This window comes from Megalopta genalis, chromosome 10 (genome assembly GCF_051020955.1).
Source record: "Megalopta genalis isolate 19385.01 chromosome 10, iyMegGena1_principal, whole genome shotgun sequence".
NCBI lineage: Eukaryota > Metazoa > Arthropoda > Insecta > Hymenoptera > Halictidae > Megalopta > Megalopta genalis.
Genome location: NC_135022.1, coordinates 15,203,260 through 15,220,482, shown reverse-complemented (window position 1 = coordinate 15,220,482; position 17,223 = coordinate 15,203,260). Strand labels below are relative to the sequence as shown.

General features: G+C 44.7%; 1 long non-coding RNA gene across 12 annotated transcripts in view; it reads left to right on the top strand.

The window, feature by feature from the left end:
* Positions 1–17,223, top strand: part of LOC117220074 (uncharacterized) — a 292,358-nt gene that overhangs the window by 180,405 nt on the left and 94,730 nt on the right. For 6 of the 12 annotated variants that reach the window (XR_013034292.1, XR_013034291.1, XR_013034295.1 and 3 more), the window contains one exon: positions 11,373–11,435. The exons of 5 other annotated variants lie outside the window; for them this stretch is intronic. This is a non-coding gene — a long non-coding RNA (uncharacterized LOC117220074). Of the gene's footprint in view, positions 1–11,372; positions 11,487–17,223 lie in introns of all 12 variants that reach the window. One more of the 12 variants, XR_013034294.1, reaches the window with a different exon arrangement.

Below are 17,223 nucleotides of genomic sequence, written 5' to 3'. Positions count from 1 at the left end.
TGCACTCGAGTGGCGAGTCTGAGGCGCCACTAAAAATTGTTATATTTTTCGAAATAATCGTAACAATACCAGATCTGTTATATTTTTAAAAAATCTGTTAAAGCTGCAAGTGTTGTGCTTGCCAATAGACACAATAAAATGGAAATACTGCAGATCAGAAAACATCTTTTGGATTTCGTATTAAAATAGCTTCGACTGCAAAGGGTTAAGCCGTTTTCGATGAAATATTCGGCATGCATATAAACCATCAAGACCTAAGAAACGAATTGATTAAATGTTCGATCTAAGCTCAAATAAAAAAAGTTAAAAAGCATGTTTGCTTAATCTCGTTTGCCATTTTAATTACAATCCTTGAAACAATTTTCTTGGACATCGTTTAGTAAATAGCTCCTCCAACATCGAAAAAGGATGCACATATTTTGGTCCAATTTAGACAATGACAAAAAGTCATTGCGTTTTAGAGTGTATTCGAATACTGTTCTGAGAAACTGTATATCTCCTTTTTCTTCGACTGAATTATGACAATCGAGAAACTGGTACTGCAGAGTATTAATAGAAAGCACTGTAAAGTACACGCGCTAGATTTTTGGAACCAGTTCTTACATCGGCTCGACCAATGCTCGTTGACGGTGCTGTCTTGCGTCTAACGCAGTGCCTCTATTCCGCTAACAAAAATGTTGAATGCAGATAGCAAAAACGAAGGAAACACGCGATCCAACCGCCGAGAAACTCGAGCAAGGCTGTGATTTAACCGACGTCCGAGACTACCAGCCAGGAAAAATCAGGAAACTCGCGGTGCTAAATTCTGCGCGACCGACTGGGACAGGGACCAGAAACGAAAGGAAATCAACTCTCGACGTCGATGACGCGACCGAACTGCCAAGAGCCTCGACTAAGGCAGCGATTGAATCGTTCAACGGTGAGAAACATCGAGACGAGCCGCGGTGCTAACTTTGGCCGGTGATCTCGCGGACAGGGATCAAAGATGAGAGGAGAATCATCGTCGCGGACGAGTCGAAAGTCGAATGGCGGTGGTGATTTAACGGTTTCCACGTAGAAGCGGAAGGGTACGGCCTGAGAAACGGCGCCGCCGCTAAATTTGAAGGTCCTAATAAAGATTGCTCGTAAATTGTTTTGCTCTTGTCCGGCCAATAAAGCGGCGCTGGGCCCAGCGCGCGCGTTCGCCTCGCGCTATTGATTCTTTTTTCGTTGCGGAGAGAGAGGACGCGGAGAGAACGCGTAAGACCACGGTCCGACCGCAAGCTCGTTACGCCTGTCGGAAGTATAAATCAACCGCAAAGTTATTCCGCCGTGCTGTCGGGAACTCCCCGCGGGGCGACTTCATGAAAACCGCTACCACCTTCTTGCGAGCGACATCGCTCCTACGGGTACGTGTGTCCGGGCCATTCGTTGCGCGTTCGATACTCGACGATCCGTTACGATAACGACGATTTACGGCGAAATAGGCGAACGCACCGATAACGAACGACCGCCGGACGACCTGCTCCCGGGACCCGGAGAACGACCATCGAGCATCTTTGCTCCCGCTGGTCCCGAAACATTCCCGGGATTTGCCGATCAGAGCTTCGCAGATGTTCGGGACACGTGGAAATTCGGTCCGATCTGGTTCGTGAAGGAACTTCGTGGAACTTCGCCATCTTCTCAGAACAACCGATCCTAAATTCTGTTCATTGATCTCCGACGGAGACTGCGAATTTCAGTGACATCTCTCTAATTGGCGCTCAAATTGTCCACAGAAATGGACAATTTTGGAAGTGGCGATACGATTATTCGAGCTTCGTGGCTTATTTTTATGGTTGCTGATTGCCAACAATTATGTAAAACGAGGTGCAATATTCGAACAATCGCATCTCCTCTTCCAAAATTGTCCATTTTTGTGCACAATCTGAGCGTCAGTTAGGGAGACATTACTGTATATGCATTTTATGCGAGAGGACGATACTGAGGAACCATCAGAAGAGATAAGGAATACATGCGAATCATCTGCAACACAATTCATTCTATAAGTACGGTAAATTCTTTCTAATTTTCCTTCAGCTTGTAAACAAAAATTGACAATCTAAGAAGAGGAGATTATTCGAGCCTCGCACATTGTTTTTAGAATTATTGACAACTATAAAAATGAGCCGCGAGGCTCTAATGATCGTATCTCCTTTTCCCAAATTGTTCACTTTTGTTTACAAGCTGAAGGAAAATTGGGGAGAATTTATAATTAAATATTATAATATATAATATTATAATATAATATATAATATATAATATATAATATATATTATAATATATAATATTATAATATAATATATAATATATAATATTATAATATAATATATAATATATATAATATATAATTAAATTATAATATATAATTTATTGTTCTCCGCTATGTTAGCGTCAACGTAAGAGGAGACATTCTTGCTTACCAAATAAATGAACTTAAAAGTCCAATTAATTATTATTCATGTGCACGCACTGCACGTATATCTTTACCAAAGCGCAGCCTTTTGTTCAACACTTTGGAAAATTCTTTCCTCCGGCATTCAGAAAACAGTCTATAAACATGCAAATTTGCATAAAGGCATTCCAGGCTTATCGGCGATCTGAATTCACAATTTTTTTCTCGCTGCCAGGTTAGAAGGGGAACAATTGCGGCAAGTAGACAATTTGAGGCAGTAATTGAGCGGGCTCTTAGCATGATCGATGTTGTCAGGGATCCGTGTTGCCTCACTCGAGGCTGCAGGCGCAGTTCCAAGCTTGCTCTCAGGTCTACGCGGCGCGGCGCGGCGCGGTGCGGTGCGGCGGCGTAAACGCGGGGACGCGGCTCGGTAATAAAAGAACCTTCATAATACCCTGAGAATCTAATTGTGGGACGACCCCGGGCCCCGCGAGGAGGCATCGTTTTCTCGATAATAAAGGAAGAATAATCGTAATGAGGCGGCGAGGGGCCGCGAGTGTACAGTTAGTCGCAATCACGCGGCGTCGAGCCGCTTCGAGCCGGGTCGGGTCGCGGCGGCCCGGGGGAAAAAATTATTGCCTAATAAAATAATGAGATAAGGGAACGTTGCACGGATAATTGCGAACATTGCGCCGGCAACATTGTCGTGCCGTAATGCTTAATTGCAGATACGATGCAATCTAATAATTATTCCGGTCGTAATTGTATCAAAGCCGGCTAACGTTACTCGGCGGCGATTCCGGAATAATTCATCACGCGATCGCACGGAACCCATCCGGGAACCTTGCCGAACACTTTGAACCGTGAATCAGAGCCTCGGTCGTCGGAGTTTGGGCCTGCGCCGAGGGACATGGAAGGGCCCACGGCTCGCAAAGGCGAAACAGGAGACATGATTTTCGGCTGAAGGGCGATCCAAGAGGAACGTGCGCCGCGGAACACGGTTTTCGAGCGAAGCGTGACTTCCTGCGTTCCCACGGGACCCTCTGGGCCCGACTTTTGTCCCATGATCGAGCGGCCCGCGGACTCGGGCCGGTAGAAACGGACGAGGACGCTCGCTCGCGCACGCACTCGTCACGGACAGACGACAGGCACGTAGAAAACCGACTTCTACGTGGACCGTACAGTCCCCGCCAGGAACTGGGCCCGTCCAGGACCATTGTTCGACTAACAGGCCCAAAAAACTTCTTCTAGAACCAAAGTCGCGACTGTCTACGAGAGCATCGTTATTTCAGAGCTCGGAAGTATAGATCATGACTCTGTCAAGAGAAGATCCGGACTCTGAGAATTTAATTCATAGTTTCTCAAGTTTTCATGTTATTCTTCGAGATTCAAACATTACACCTTGCGTGAAATGTTTTACGAAAAATGAGATGAAAGAGACGCAGAGTGGAAGAAGATTGGCAAACTCTAACTGTGGGAGTTATAATAAATCATAAAATCCAAATATTAGCCCTGTCATCCACAAGGAGAACTTGAAGAGGTCCAACGGACCTTGACATTTCATTTCTGAATCACTTTACAGTCTTCGTATATTATTAGATCACGGATTTTATGCATTTATGAGAAAAGCGAACAGGTCAAATATAAAACTACAAAGACATTAGAAGAATTTAAGACTATCGTTATATTATTTTCAACTTATTACAAGTATTAAATGACGAAACAAATTTTCATCTAATTTGTGATTCTTGCAATCAACTTTGACAATTCTTATTTTACATGAAGATCTGCGGTCTGCGTATTACGTAATCCAAGTTATCAAGAATTAATTATTTTATTTGTAAACGTGTTACCTAACACTAAACCTACTAGGTCCCAAAAGTCAATAACGTGTATTGCTTCACAACGAGAAGGCTATATCTATTTTAGACCTTTCGCTATTTTTATTCAAATATCTGATTCGATTTAGAAATTTCTTCAACGATTTTCCATTGAAGAGTCTTTATAATTTCATCCACATTAAAACAACAAATAATATGAAATCCGACATTTTGTCCGTCTCGGTACCTTTGATACTAATCCAGCTTATCGAGAATCAATTAATATCTTTACGAACTGTGTCACTCTCGCAATGGCATCTAGTGAAATAAATTCCGAAAATATTAGCTATCGGAAACATCAAGCTTTCTCGTCGTCCGATTAAAAAATTCGTGAACACTTGGGGATGTTAATAACACGGACAATTTTCTCGAAGCGGAAACCACGCGGAGAAAACTCCAAAGCGGCGATTGATCCAAGAAATTGTTCCAACATCCCAGAATTCTCCGGCGAAGAGGCGCGACGGGGTTACTCGCGCGAAACTTTCCAGAGGAGAAAATGAAGGAGGAAAAAGTCCGAACCGCCGAAGAAATCCTAGAGAGATCCTGCCGCGATGATTTGTCGTAGAAATCCGCGCACCGAACACGAACACGAACGCGACACCGCTTTTTCCTTTTCCCTGGGATTTAATTGCCCGCTGATTAGTTCGCGCTCACCGCGTTGTGCCCGCTACGCTCCGGGTCCGCCTGTTTATAGGTTCGCTCGTTTAACTCGTCGCTTTTAATTGCTCGAGCATCGAGCTGCTACCAAAACCGCGCTGCTGCCGCGCGCCCGTTAATTTACGGGTCTCAAGCACGCGGCTTCTCCGCGCCGATCCGCACCGTTCCGCGCCGGACGGCCGGCCCCGGTCATTTAGACCTGCATAAAATTAAGATTTTATACCAGCGACAGCCATTAAGTTATAAACTTTTACGCCGATCCTCGTTACCGTCGCGCGACATTCGCACGGTCCGCGCCGACACGGGCCACGAAAAACTTCGCGACGATCGCCGGAATTTCGCACGAGCCGCGCGCATTTTTCGCGTCTGTCATCGAAACGCTTACCTAACCCTCTTGTACACAGATTAGCAACGCTTATGGCGGTCAGTATTTTTCTATAGAAACTTCGGAGAAGCGTAAATCGGGCACAGTTCGTATACAAAAATGGAACAGCATCGTTCCATTGGAATTTATGATTTACAAACGTACGAGCATTTTCGTGTGCAACAAGTGCGTCAAGATCAATCTGCTCGCGAATTAGCAAGTACTACAAGTAGCCAGGACTGAAGGTGATTGATCCGCGTCTAAATGGCGCTTATTAAGTCGAGTTAATATAAAAGGGCCTTTACGATATCGATAATCATAAAACGATTAAGATTAGAGTTAATAATAATGGTAGGTCCTTATCGGACATTCATTACTGAGAAATGCGAAAATGAAAATGTTTATGCTTATGAGCTAACGTATAAAATAATGAGACTAACGATGATGTAAACCGATTAGGTTCGCCGTGTTTAATAGCCCGTTTATCGTCGAAGGAATCTGAGGCACGCAAATGATCACAGTATGTCCACTCCAGCCCGATGTGATTGCCGGTAGTGGGATGGACGTTTTAACTGTCAGAGTATCTCTGATCCGTTCGCAGCGTTATCTTCGGTCGTAAAAATCCAAGACGGTGCACTCGCGGAGTTGAGGCTTCTTAAAAATTGATTGCTAACGAGTGCTTATAAGATGCTGCAGGGGAACCGTGTTAATCGGCAAAGTCTACAGTGTGAGATGGAAATGACTTCTCGACAGATTGCTATAAAAATTTCAATTTAGCCCTTAACCGGTCCGCCAATCGCCGTCAGTTATAGCTTCACTGAATAATGCGTATTTCCAAATTAATAAGCGCAAGCTTCGCGTTAAAACGTTGCAAATTCGATAAGCGAATGGAGGATTACATGAATTCTCTTAAATAATTACGTTAACGTGTGTTAAGCCTCCGCTGCCGCGCTTCGCACGCGAAGCACGCGTGTCGTGCAATTTTCAAACAACTGTCACACAAAAGCTGGCAGTACTATCGAGACCAAAAAATCTGAGAATATAATTTGAACATTCTAGAACATCGCTTCCTTGATTACAATTCGCTATCTCACTTCCAAGTCTATTAACACGTTGAATGCCACGCCGGTTTTACAGAAATTGTCCGTGGCGTCACGATGAATTTTCTTTTATATTATACGTATATAAATATTATCTGCAATAGATAAGTTACAGTGTATAACCATGTTTGACATGTTAATTGCGACAGGGGTTACTGTTTGAATTGACGATGGCAATAATACAAAATTTTAGAGATATTGACATTTGTTTCAAATTATATATATCTCTATCAATTTGGGCGCGCCGGTCACCGGTGGTCCCCGTGGCATTCAACGTGTTAAATGAATTGATAATTTCACTTTCCCGAAACAAAATGTGCGTCATTTTGGCCCAATGAAGAGTTAATGATGACTCGTTTCAAATTCCGCGGGTCCGCCACGGCGACCATAATCCGGTCAAAGGTTAATTCTCCTTTAAGCAATCCCAGCATCAGCATCGAGGCAAGTATTTGCGAGTAAAAGGATCAAAAAGCACCCAGCTCACGTCCGGGTCATTAATCGATATTTAAAGCACATTCGTCATTTCGCTGCAGTCGAAATTCACTTCCAGCGATATCGGAAGTCTGCGGCAAAGGCACACGAGAGTGGCCGGCAAGTGGCCCATGTGCATTAGCTCCTAACTCGAGGGTTTACGAGGTTCTGAAGAATATATCGGTTTCAGTCGATGAAGAGATTCGAAGCGGTGGGCAGGTTTCTCGTGCCGGAGGTTGTCCACCGGCGAATCCGGTGGCTCTGTGAGAACGCTCGAAATTCGTGTACGCGTTTCCCATCATTGATGAGAGGGACTGTACCGTACGCGACGATAATACACGGCGGAACGTGGAGCCGGGCCACCGTGTGTACGTGACACACGTCGTCTACGTGGGTGCTGGGCATTTTACGACTTTCGGTGCTCTTGGAAAAAAGCTTCGCCGGAGGCCGCGGCGTCGAGATCCTCTCTCACGGGACTGTTGCTCGCTCGCTCGCTCGCTCGGCACGGCTCGGCTCGGCTCGAATCAGCTCCGCTCCGCGCCGGCAAACCGCGCGCGAGGCTCTTCTTCTTGCCTCTCTTTCGAATCTCCCGTCAGATTTCTATCGGAGCTTCGTTAAACTCGCATCAGATGCGAGGGTCCCTTCACCTCGCCTCTCCGCGTTCTACGTGCACCATTGTCGTTTCCCCGGCTCGCTCGATTCTCTCGCCGCGGCTAATTAATAATTTCCATGAAAATCGCGTTCAACGGCGTGCCCCGCTCGCGGTTTCATCCGAGCGGCCGCCGCGCCGGTTCTAGAGTTCTAGGTTCTAGACAGCCAGACGGCCCCGACGAAACGCTTTCTTTTCTCGATTCGTAAATCACTTGGCTCAGCCAATTAACGCTCGCAACGCGCGGGTTCCGTCGAGCGGCGCGATCCTTGGCGCCGCTGAATCAAACGAGATCTAGACGGTTCGGTGGCGGACCGACAGCGATACGCGGAAGATGGGATTTCGCGCGTGACCGCGATAGCCTATGGTCCCCATAAAACTCCTTGGTCCGAGCAGTTCCTCGATCTTCCTAGAAACGGCGTGGTTCGCCGAGTCCACGATTTTCGTTGAAACCCGCGATCTCCGCGGTCGGTCGCGAAGCTCCGTGGTCTTCGCGAAGGTCCATAGTTTACCTAAAAGTCCACAGTTTCGCCGTAAGCCCACGGTCGTCCCGAAGATCCATGGTCTACTCACCGTCTCACCGAAGACGCATAGTTTTCGAGAAACTCCGCGATCTCTGCGAAAGCCCATGATCTTCGTAAAGGTCCATAGTTTACTCGGAACTCGAAAATGCTGCGAAGACGCATAGTTTACGGAAGAGTCTGCGATCTCTGGAACAACGCGCGATTACTGGCAAAGCCCGCGGTTTCCGCGATGGTCCGCAGTCTCTGTGAAAATCAGCAGACCCTACGAACGTCCGTAGATCGGGCAAAATGTTGACAGTCTCCATGGAAGTGAAAAATTTACGCCGATATCTTCAACCCTTGCGAAAACCCATAGCCTCCCAATGATCCCTTAACAGTCCACCTTGTCCGCAAATCCCAATAAGAAGCTAAAATCCGTAAGAAACTCGCGAAAGCCGAGGCTTCGCTGCCGCATCGTCGCGGAGCTCTGATATCGAATTAACATTAAACATATGCCATCGTTCGACATTAAACGAGCCCGTCTTATACGAGCATCGAGCGGATTCGGAGAGGCAGAAAAATCGTAGACAAGTTTATAGCTGCGAGTACGTTACCGCACAGTATTCAGTAATATACATTACGGGGCAGACGTTGTAATCACAAGCGAAATGCCAACGATCAAGAGCGAATTACGCCGTAATAAATGTAATTACTATATAATTGCCGGTGCAGACGTTGCAGAGTACAATTAAATTCAACAGCCGTCCAGTAAATAAATAGAAAAACAGATTTATGGACACCGGTGAATACAATCGGCGAGTTAAGTTGTCTGTCTCGGCTAACAGGTTAATTGGACCACACGCGCTCGCAGCACGCGAGTATCGCGGAAGATCCGACCGGACGAGTCGCGACAGAAAGAGGAAGGACGAATTTCGCCAGCGATCTGCTTCTGTGACGGCTGATTTTCGTCGTTGTTCCCTTCCTCGTCGGTTCTCTCTTTCATTTCTTTCCGCTTTCTTTCTCTATTTTTTTCTTTCGCGTCTCGGCGCAGCACTTTTGGGGTCTCGGCTCTTCCGCTCGTTAGGCGGCCCGAGTCGGGGCTTATGCTAATTTTAAGCAGTTCCCCTCCAGTCGATTCTTTCCTAAAGCTATTAGGCGATCATCTCGGATAATCCCGCGATTCCGGGTTTACTCGGGACACGACTTTTCTAAGTTTTCTTCCTCCGCGAGCCTGGATTCGTCGAAAGCAGTCGGCTCGCGAGCGGGTCCCACTATTTTTTCCTGTTCGCCAGGCGGACGTATATATCCGTCCGGGAACGCTGCTAAGAGCTTGGATTACGCCCGGAGGCGCCAACAAGTTCGAAGTTTGCAGCGCTCGGCGCGAGAGAAAGCTCTGGCACTCTGCTGAATTTTCTTCTTCCTCTGTACCTTATCAACATAAATTAAGTACTTTCCGCATCTTTCGACACCTAACGCTGCGTCGCATTGAAGACCTTGGGGATACGATTTTCAGCTGATCTTTCATTTTCACAACTTCACCGTATACATATTGAAGCAGTCAAAGGCGTGAAGACACGCGTTATGCATAAAAAAAGTTCCCAGGATTTCTTGTTACGAAGTTTCGTGGCGCGTATACAGAGGCATGATGCGATTATAAATAACGATTTATAAAAAAGTCGAGCCAGTACGTACTGATTTAAGAAAAGAAACCAACGTTGCAATGAATCGTACCTTCGATGATTAAATTGAGCTGCATTCGGAGCTAATAAAAAACATGTCTGTTGAATTAATCATGAAATGAATTCGAAAATTATACTAAATATTAACCGCCAAATAGTGAAGAAATGTTTGTTAATTCTGATGTTATTTGCTTAAAAAACTTTATAGAAATTTCGCACTTGTTTTATGGTTAAATACATAAATTTACGTTTCATTGCAAATAAATATTATATCTATGAATGTAATCATGCATATGGTTCCTTTTATTAATCCTAAAATGCTATTCATGCGCTATTTTCTCATTGCTGCAGAATAATTATGAGATTTCATCAAAATGTCAGCTAGCTTTATGAAAATGTCGGGCACTGTATACTGGCAGACAAAAGCTTGAAGGCATATCAATTTTGAAGACACCTGTCCCTCTTCAGACAAATTGTGGACTCTTTGTAATATGAATCAGTACATAAGGGTAACTTAATTGCTGCACCAGTAATCGAGGAGAATGTTAACATGTTCCCTACCAGGGTCACGCATGTGTGAATATAATTATTCAAAATGTAACACGTAGCATGATATTTAGAGGATTTATAGCTACGATGTATTTAATAAAATAAACACAATAAATAGCGAACATCTTAATCTCATTAACAGTAGGTTTACGGAAACCGACAAAATGGCGGGTCACTGATTTTGTAATTTACGATTATTCTGACTATTCGTATAGATGCATTTACGAGTGATTTGTCCAATATATGTTGCTTGCGACCAAATGTTACAATGACACTCGTTAAAGATTAGAATAAACGTCTTATTGTTACTTTTAGCAATTAATATAAAACAGTCACTTTTGGTGCTGTGTAAATCTAGCGTTAAAACGCCGAAACTGACGTCGACTCGAAATTCCATGGTGTGAGAGGTCTTTAATCATGGCCGCGGGAAACGGAGGAGGTTTCGTGGCAATTTACCGGTGATAGAGATACAAGGGTGGTTCGGTTTCCCCAGAGCGATCGTCGACAACCGGTCAGGTGCATCTTCTGGAGGGAAAGATGCACCTGTCTCGTCCGAGAGGCAGCCTGCGCGTTTTATAGACCGGCGGTTCTATCGTTGATCTATTCAATTGGCCCGAGAGATAAGAGAATAGGGGAACCGGCACCGAGAAGGCGCCCGTGACGGTGAGCAACACCACGGCTGATTATTTGGTCTGCGTCACCCTGCCCCGAATTCCCTCCCGTCACCTCGCGTCTCGCCAATCTCACCTGCTCGCCACGCTAAATGGCTACTCGGCCCCTCTTCCACCCTCCGCGCCCTCTCCAACGACATCGTCCTCTATCGTTGGGAATCGTTACGCTCCTCTCACGCCGTCGACTTATCGCAAGAGCGCGTCTTTAACGACCTTTTCGATCCCCTCGCCTCCCCCCGGAGGGAGGTGTTCGACCTGTTTCTTTGATCTCCGAGGATAACGCTCCGTACCGTCGCGCGATCTACGCTCGCGATAGCCGGTGCGCGCGCGCGTTTTATCATGTCGGGACTCGGGACACGGCGAAGTGGCGAAACGCGATTCCTTCCCTCGACACACGGCCCTTGAAAATTGAATCGTGGCCTTCTTTGTCTTGCAGGTGGTGGAAAGACCGCGGAGAAATTCACTGATCGCTCCCCGACCGCGGAGCCGATAGGGGATGGTGAGTTTCCTCTTTGTACCGTGCGGACGCCAATTTTTGCGGACTATTTCGGTAGCTATTATAAACGCTCCTGCAAATTTCTTTTATTTTATTTCTTTTGTTTCTTTTATTATTCGAGTCGATTCGAAAGTGATCGCCAGTTTAAGGGTGCTTTATGAGCCTTAAGCCTTTGCACTCGAATCGCGACTCTTGGGCGCCACGAAAAATTGTTACACCGTTTCTGAAAATAATCGTAACGGTATCCGATTCGTTTATACTTAAACAACTGTTAAAATTGCAATTATCGTTCTGGCCAACAGGCACAATTTCGTGTGCAATAAATCGTATAAAATGGAAATATCCTGGATCGGGAAGCATGTTTCGGATTTCGAATTAAAGTAGCTTCGACCGCAAAGGGTTAATATTGTTCATTTAACCTAAAGGTTACCGGGCATTTTGACCCAGTCTTTTTAACCCCTTGCACTATAACAACGTGTTAGACTCGTGACGAATATTTCATACATAATCTGTTAAATATGAATGTTATTCGTGTCGTATAAATCGAAACAAAATTTGATTCTTCTGTTGCCAAAATCTACGAATGAAAGTCAATGAAGACACGCGAGAAACAAAAATTATCTAGTTCTATTCCGGAAATGATTAGAAGGATGAAGATGTGCTAATCAACACAGTCGTGAAAGAAATCGTAGTGCAAGGGGTTAATTGTCACCTAATTACTCAACTTACAGAAATGAAATTAAATAAATTGCTGTTATATATACACTAGGCACAACCGAAAGTGTAACAGATCTACAGGAAGAATGTTCAAAAATATATTTTGTAAAGTTAATGAATAAAGCTGAGAATTATTAGAAACATCGTCAATTTTATAGTTGTTAAAATGATCCGTCGTCCGAGAGTTAATTTCTATTTTTCTTCTATCAACTCGTTTACAAGTGGTCTCTAATTTCAGGGTAGTTTCCGAGCCTTAATATTGCTCCTTTAATTCTTATTTTTCTATTACCAGTTCTTTTACCAGATCCTTTGTAATAAAGATAAAATAAATATACCATTGATAGGTACTTCGTAACCCCTTGCACCGTCACAACGAGTTTGACTGATTACGTTCTACCAGGAAAATTATTAAAGACGAAGTGCAAGGAGTTAATATGCACATGTTTTTGTATCGAACAATTTTGTGGGCAACATCAATGCATAAAAATCTGCAAAATCATTCCCTAGATTTATGAATACACCGTAGGTCCTCCCACAAACATCTAATTTATAAAGTTAGAATCAATACAAAACCTATATTGCTTTGTGAAACATTCAATCACATTTCAAAAAGATACTATTTTAATTTACTCGTGAATTACTTTGCAACCACGAAACGACGAAAATTCCATTATGCTTAATTCGCTAGCCAAATACGAACCTACGCGCATACATATTTACATACATGTGTGATACTAAATTTCTCTGAAATCAAATTGACCTGAATAATATCTGCAGATTTTCATAAATTACCCAAAAATCTCGAAGCACATAAAGTTCGATGCTCAACGCGATTTTTTCACAGACAGGCCTCGAGCAAAGCGGTTCACGAATCGAGGGTTGAGCACACAGAGTCGTGGCGCGTATAGCCGAGCATTTTCGTCGAGAGCGATACAGATTCGGCGAACAAAGGCTCCGCGATACGGTCGCTAATAGATCCGAGGAGAGGTTGTTATAAAAGTTGGCCGCGCGATATTCAAATGAACCCGCAAACTTCCCGCGGAATGACACTCAGAAGTAATCCGACTGTTAAGTCCCGCGACCTTCCTTCTGCGCCGAGTTTCGCCGGTAAGCGCGCATATAAATTACATTATACACCGCCCCCGAGGGCACCCGTGAACTTCTCCTCATAAATATCTATCTACGGATGACGGCGTTCGATCTGCATCGCACGGGAGCTGTCCAAATCGGTCCTAATGTGTCCAAGATTGATCCCTGTTAACCCGAGAAAGATAACCATATGACAACGTACGTAAAAGATAACCATACGCTTCAGAGGCGCATGCTTTTCTAAGGTGTCAATTTTATACTACCAATGGATATTTATTTAAGTTAATCTAGTCATTTTAAAGGTTTGGCATTATTGTAAAAATAAAATGCATTTATATTATATTTTTTTATATTTTAAGTAATTTTAAACTTAAATCACTAGACCTCTATGAAAAATTAACAAAAATCAACAGTCTTCGCAGGCGCCTCTGCGACGTAGGTTATCTTTCTCGGGTTAACGGAACTGTTGCAACAGAATGAGTCTGCTGAATGAGTCTGAGCTAATAAGTTCACCAAATTTCGAGTAGTAGCAGATCTCACCGATAAAATTGTACCTGTATTAATTGATTCGTTTATCAATTTTTCTATGTATATTTGTGATGTGTACTTTTTTTAGATACGTCAGTCGTTGTATTAGACTATGTACCAGAATGCTGATTTTACGAATTTATGACAAAAATGAGTAGATCAAATGCAGAATAGTAAAAACATTCGAATCTATAGAAATTATGGTCATACTGATATCAATTGAATTCAATCAAATTATTAAGAAACGAAATGATTGTCTACGAAGTTCCTGCATTTTGAAATTAATAATGACTTAACACCAGTAGTAGGTTCATTCACCAACTTTTATAAATATATTTTTAAAGATAATTGTTCTAGACATATATATATATAAGACTGTGAATTTTATTGATTTATGACAAAAATGTGTAGATCGAATGCAGTGTTTCACTAACAAATTAATTAACAAATTTATGTAGAATCCTCGTAAAATTCTCGCAGAATGATCGTATTTGCTATCAATTGAACTGAAATCGGCCATCGACGTAAATCGTTACGAAAATCTGCGAGTTCCAGCAGCAACGAGACACGCTCGAAGCGCATAAATTCTGCCGGTCTGATCGGCGCGATTAGGTGTGGACAGTTTCTCCGGAGGATCGCGGAAAGGAGCGCGCAGGGACGAAAAACGGGAAACGAGATGCTCGGAAGAAGGGAGAAGGAACGAGGACGCGCAACGTGGGATAATAACTTGATTACAACGGCGATGTTTTATCGAAAAATCATAAAGCAATTAATAACGTTCATTAGAGACCAGAGAGCCGGGAACGCGGAGAGGCGCGCTCGTCTTTTGCGGGGCCAGGCTAGTTGGCTCTCGCGCGAGCGGGCGAGTTGCGCGTCCGCGCGCGTTCACGATAGCAATTCCGTTTGATAGGTAATTAGACGAGGGAGCCGGGTAATTGCGTTAATTGAGACCGAGACGAAGCGCGTTGGAACGTTGCGCAAAGCTTGGCTAGATATATGGAACCGTTCCGTTCCACACGCACGCAGCCCGTGGTCTCTCTAATCGCTCTAATCGCGGTTCTTCTTGCCTGGAAATAACGCCGGGGATCGCCTGCGAACCCGTCTCGAGTGCTCCCGACGCGTACCTCGTTTATCTCTGTTAGACGTCGCTCCTCGGCTCGAAGGAAATCTCCTTTCGCGGAACGAGCGTTTTGCAACGGTCCGAACAATCTCGCGTTCCTGCCGCGGAAAAAATCCTGCCCGAGCGAGACGCTGGCCGCCGGCTTTTGCCGCTTTTTCCGCTATTTCCCAAAGAAAACCGCGAACAATCTCGCTGTCGATTACGCTGAAAATCGAGGATCGGGGACGCGGGGTCCAGAGGAGAGGATCGTCGTCGCCGATCCTTAAAGGGTGTCGACAACGCCGCGATTCCCGATCACTCGCGGAATTTAACGCGTTGCGGAAAGACGTACGGTTTTCGAGGCCGGGATATATTTCACGGCAGGCTGGTTCGTAACGATCGAACGACTGTTTGCACGGATGCTCGTCCCTTAATGCGATCCTCGAGGATTTATCGCAGGAAATCCCGGCCTCCACCTGCCTTCGAAGATCGAGCGAGTTCCCGCGACTCGGACGCGATTCTTTTCGCTCTTGCGCGGTTTCCAGAAAAATGCGGCACCGGTGGACACGATTGGCTCGTTACCTCGCGGGACACCCTGTATGCGTCGCGCGACAGAAAAGCGAGTAGACACTTCGAACGACGACATCCTGTACATCTGCCGGTGGTCTGCCTCGAGAGAGCTTCTTGTCCTCCTCGTCCCTCTCTTCTCTCTCGCTCGTTCTCTCCTTGCTCTTTCCCTCTTCCTCCATTATTTTTCTCGTTTTCTTTTCTTTTTTTTCGTTCGTTCCTTCGACGGAGAATGTCGCGCAATAAAGCCGCCACCGTCGGCATAATACGGCCGTAAGCCCTTCCGATATTTGCCATTTTATGTAACGTCTACTTACGCGCCGAGCCTCATATTAAAGTCAAGCAAGAAATACGACGAGCCGCGGCTGTAAGCACGTATCGCCGGGACCGATGGAATTGCGGAGAAACCTCTCACCTACCTTTCGTCAACGAGACCCTTTCCGTGCTCCGTTCCCTGTCCCGCGTTTTAGTAACCGCGACTTAGCCGATCGTCGAGCCGGTCTAAACCGAGATATCGGGCAAACGAATTTTTGCGAGTTCGCGGTAGTCTATTTAATTTTTCATTCGACTCGACGAGATTCTGAGCAATCCGCTTTCTCTCGTGTGCGTCAATAAACGTCAAAGCGAGTTGACAATATTATTTATCCCAATTGATCTAGACAGAAAAAAAGCAAGGGAGAAAAGAGGATTCATTTTTTATACTGAATTCGGTGGAACAATATGAAAATTCTAAATCTTGACCAGCTTACCAAACATATAAACTAACTTTTTATTGAATTGAACTAGAGAGTATTTGAATTATGAACTAGAGTTTCAGCGCATATTTATATGTTTGAATATAATGTAAGCAAAAACGACATAACTTTCCGGTCCCCCTAATAGAACGTTTCATATTATTGTGCATTAGTAAGCATCAAATTGGGTTAACAATTTTATTGATCTCGGCCTGACAATAAGGAGCACCACGTACGATATTAGCGGCAACATCGCGGAGCGTTTTAATTCATCAAATCTGCCGGTTAGCTCCATTATAACTAGAAACCAGAGATATTGAACAATAGAGGAAAGAAGAAGTGGGAAAAGACGGTCGAACCGGACAAGCGGATTCGCGTCGTCTTCGGTGCAGCCGGTCAGACCTGGAACTATTTAGTCAAGATTTCATGGGATCTTCGAACAACCGGACCAACTATGTTTGCGTTCTCTCTTCGATGTTACTGCTGCATAATCAACTATTACTCGAAAACACAGTTATTCGGTTACCGTGTCAAACTTAATTCTCGTCCAATGCAAATATGCCAACCAAGCGGCGCCGATATTAAACTCGCAAATTCAACCACGCGAATAAATGCTACCGCACACGGGTCAATATTTATCAATTTATATAGGAAATCGGTTTTGTACACGAACTGCCGCGGACTGACCTGATTCCCTGCGAAACATGTTTTGATAATAAGGAATTCCGGTACTCGGACTCAACTCGGTAGCATTCAACTTGAGCGGAACAATCAATTCTTCTTAACGAACCCAGCGCCGCAAAGTGGTGCTATAAATCCAAATACGTTGGTCAATTAGTCTCCGATGAAAATCGCACACATCCGAACCGTTTTTCCGAGAGCTCCCAGCGGCCCGGATCGTCTCGAAACCGAGCCGCTCGAGCGGCATACCGATTTCCCGTGCTCGATCGCGGGATCCCGTGTGAATCGGGCGTCGCGATCGCGGCCACGATCAAAGTTAAGACGTAAACGCGGCTCGCGCGAAAGAGGGAACGCTCGGATACGGTGTGTTTTATGG